Below are 4,032 nucleotides of genomic sequence, written 5' to 3'. Positions count from 1 at the left end.
GTTTCATTCTTTTGCACGTGGCTATCCAATTCTCCCAGCACCATTTATTGAAGAGGCTATCTTTCCTCCATTGTATGTTTTTGGCTTCTTTGTCAAAAATTATCCACATTTATGTGGTTTTATTTCAGGGTTCTCAATTCTATTCCATTGGTGTACATGTCTGTTTTTCAGCCAATACCATGCTGTTTTGATTGTTGTAGCCCTGTAGTACAAGCTAAAGTTGGGGAGTGTGATACCTCCAGCATTGTTCTTTTTTCTTAATAAAAAAAATTGTATTTACTTAGAAGCATTCAGAATGTCAACAAAACAGCTGCAATTTTTTTGCAATTACAGAGTGATATTCAGTTAACAGAACTACAATTATTTTGTATAAGCTGCATAGAGAAAACTGAAGATGAAAAAACTACCATCCCCATATATAACTAATTTGTGCTGTGCACCAACAAGGACCGGCTTTAAATGTCCATGCCCATTGACAACCCCCATACTGTCCCGGGCACGGTTAGTGGCTATAGCACCAGGACAGGGCTAACTAAAGGCACATTCGGTCGTGTGTTAACTATACAAAAAAAGACACTGTACAGTTTAAAAACAAATCTTGCACAGCCTTATATTTCAATTTTTTTCTTTAAAAGGAGTGAGTTGTGTACAGGGGGGTTAAATGCTTTATAGACAAGAAAAAAAACTGCGTGAGAGCCAACTTACGCATCATCATCATCTTCCTCCTCCTCCTCCTCTTCCTTCTTTTTCTTGCTCTTGTCAGCCTCACAACTGCCTTTTTTGCCGCATCAGGCTTTCCTTTAGCTCGGGATGCAGCAATATCCTTTTCGTACTTTTCCTTCAGCTCCGCGGCCTCCTTCTCACAAGGCTGCGTGTCACCTGCAGCAGGGGCATGCCACATTGTCCCGGCTTCTTTGCAACATCACCAATGGGTAGGCTGGGAGGCTCTCCTTTGAGTTCTGGGCGATACTCAGAACAAAACAAGAAAAGGCCGAAGGAGGCCTCTTGGGTGCATTGGGATCCTTGAACTTCTTTTTGTTTCCCCTTGAGGAGGGATTTAAGTTTTCATTCTCTTTCATAACAGGCCTTGTCAGCCTTTGCCATGTCTTCAAATTTTCCTTTTTCTTTAGCAGACATGGTCTTCCACCTCTCTGAGCACTTCTTAGAAAACTCCGAGAAGTTGACTGAAGCATCTGGGTGCTTCTTCTTGTGCTCCTCCCGGCAGGTTTGCACAAAGAATGCGTATGATGACATTTTGCCTCTCGGCTTCTTAGGATCTCCTTTGCCCATGTTTAATTATTTGTCCTTAGCGAGCACAGAGTCGCCCAGTGCTCGTCCGACTCGCGCTTGCCCGGGCGCTGTCTCTGTGGAGCTCAATGTACTGCAATGGCTGTGAGAGCGGGAGCCAGACGCAGCCTGTTCTTTTTTCTTAACATTGCCTTGGCTATTCGGGGTCTTTTGTGGTTGTCGTGCGGGGTGTCCGGCGGGGCGGCCTGCGGGGTCTCTGCTCCCGCTCCCCACATAAGAACGCAGGACATGGTGAGGCCAAAAAGGAACACCCATGGAGCCATAGGTAGGGAAGTCATACCACTATGGTCTCACTGGAGGCTGGGTTTACACGACGTGCGACCTGCTGTCCGCTTTGCTGCCAACCGACCGACTCTCCTCGACTCTCCTTACTCTCCTTCAGTCTCCTCCTTCACTCTCCTCGGCTCCCCTCCGTAGCCGCGGCAGTTATATCAGTGACCAATGGCTTAATGGCTACAGCTGATGGCCAACTAGCCACAGCTGACGGCCATCCACTATCTGAGCCAGCACCTCTCCACATGAGGCCGAGAGCCTGGAAACTGCTCTCTGGGGCTCTGTCCCCACACTCCACCCCTACAGGGTCTCGCCTCATAATCTACACAAGCGTCTTCCGCGAGGGTCCCTGTGCCATATTAGACTATTGACACCTATGGACGAAAAGAAACGGTAGTCTTAGGAACCAATAATGGCAAATTCCTTCCATCTGGGAGGATACACGCTAGCTTTTTGTCCTGGGAAAGGAGGGTCGCTGCCACTGGCACCTTTCCCGGTTTGTGGTACCAGAACTTTATGGCAGTGCTTGGGGTCCCCTGCGTAGTTTCAACATGTAACAGAACAGGGTATCCCATAATAGGCCATAGCGAGAGCACATAGGTTCCCTGCAAAGTCGTCCTGGCATCGGGACCTCCATATACTACAGTCACTTGCGGTGGCCACTCAGCCACCACCCCTGGTGTCACTTGCAAATCATGAGTCAAACCGGCCCCCCATGGGGCTATCAGGCCCAACCACCGACAGTGGGGGCTTTTGACCTGCCAGGGCCAAGTCCATTGCTGCCGTTCCCCTGCTTTCAAGCATGTGGGTGCTGCCAGCAAAATGTTTCCATTTCTGCCGTAGCCTGGCTTTAACAGAGTCTCACTGGTGGTAACCTGTAATTGAATGGGAGCGGCCGTTCGATGTAGCAGAGCTTCTACTGGTGCAGGCCCTCCCTTCCGTGGTCTGTCATTCAGGACTCTCAGGACATCCCATAGATGCGAGGCCCAGTCACGCATCGTGGGAGGGTGTTTTGACACCTGGAGACCTTGCTTCAAAAGGCCATTATAACGTTCAATCATGCCAGCTGCTTGTGGGTTATACGGAGCATGAAACAACCACTGCATGTCCATCCTGGCAGCCCAGCGCTGCACTTCTTGCCCCATAAAATGGGTACCCCTGTCACTTTCAATGACTTGGGGGCGCCCATAAAGGGCACACAGCCGTGTAAGAGCGACGACTGTATGCCGCTGATCGGCAGCCGGACACGGCCAAGCAAACATCAACCCCGTAGCAGTGTTCACTGCTGTAAATGCATATATCGCATTGCGGGCCTTAGGCAGGGGTCCAATGTAATCCACTTGCCAGCGAGTAAGGGGCACCCTCCCTCGCGTTATCTGCTGTGTCTCCCAGGGGAGCCTCCGCCTTTGGGAGCTATCCTGGGCACAGACGGCACAGTCATTGCAGGCATGTGTTATCTCCTGCCATTTCAAAGGCAGACCCCAGCGTCTGCTCACCTGCCACATGGTTCAGCTTCCAGCGTGCTGCAATTTCCTGTGCAGCCAATGGGCCACATCAGTGGCAGGAGCCCGTTCTAACCATCGGACCCTTGCTAGGGCATCTGCTTCATCATTACCTGGGGATTCTAAGGGGGAGTGACCTGTGACATGCATTAGGGTCACCTCCTTTCTCTGCCCTAGGTCCCAGAAGTCCTGCCACATGGCTTGACCCCACAGTGGACGGTGTCCTACCAACCAGTTTTGGTGTTTCCATGTAGGGAGCCACAACGTTAGGCCCCGGAACACCGCCCAGCTGTCAGTACAAATAATTAGGGGCCCAGGCTTGTGGCTGATTACCATCCACACAGCCCGTAATTCAGCCCACTGGCTACTCTGGCCTGTCCCAGTATCAAACCAAATGGTGTCTGTTTTGGGCTGCACACCAATAGCCGTCCAAACAGCTGCAGCCCCTCGGCTAGAACCATCGGTAAACCAGGCATCCTTAGGTACTGGGGACTGTCCTTCTTTGTAGGGCGAGGGCTCCAAGTCCTCCCCTCTAGGCAGAGCGCTTGGCTCAGCCTGGCGTACAAGCTCCACAGGCCCCAGGACCTGTTGTAGCTCTGTTCAAAAAGCTTGAACTAAGAGTGCTACATTGCTCCAAGTAGGCACCCCACTTGGCGAGGGTGGTGGTCTGTGCCATCCCCGTTTTGGGTCCCTGGGTCCATGTACGGACCCACCCCTGGAAAGGATTGTTTGTTCAAACCAACACCTGTGCCGTTCCTGTAATGGCTTCTGTGGCCACTAGGGCTGCGTACACAGCGGCCAGCTGTTTCTCTATCAGAGAGTAGCGGACCTCCGCTCCTTTCCATAATTTGGGACCAAAATCCCACTGGCAACCGGAGACGCTCCTGCCGTTGCCAGAGGCCCCATCCGTACCCCTCGTGGGTTACGTGAACATCAAGTTCAAATGGGC

The 4,032-nt window shown here is 51.4% G+C and overlaps 1 pseudogene across 1 annotated transcript; it reads right to left on the bottom strand.

Annotated features, from left to right (window-relative positions):
- Positions 1-701: 701 nt before the first annotated feature.
- On the bottom strand, positions 702-1,290 carry LOC308495084 (high mobility group protein B1-like; annotated as a pseudogene). Its single transcript has one exon. The product of its transcript is annotated as a high mobility group protein B1-like (transcript).
- Positions 1,291-4,032: the final 2,742 nt, after the last annotated feature.

The sequence above is a fragment of the Rhinolophus hipposideros genome, assembly GCF_964194185.1.
Source record: "Rhinolophus hipposideros genome assembly, chromosome: X".
Taxonomy (NCBI): domain Eukaryota; kingdom Metazoa; phylum Chordata; class Mammalia; order Chiroptera; family Rhinolophidae; genus Rhinolophus; species Rhinolophus hipposideros.
The sequence above is the reverse complement of the archived record's forward strand: the minus strand, read 5'-3'. Positions and strand labels throughout refer to the sequence as shown.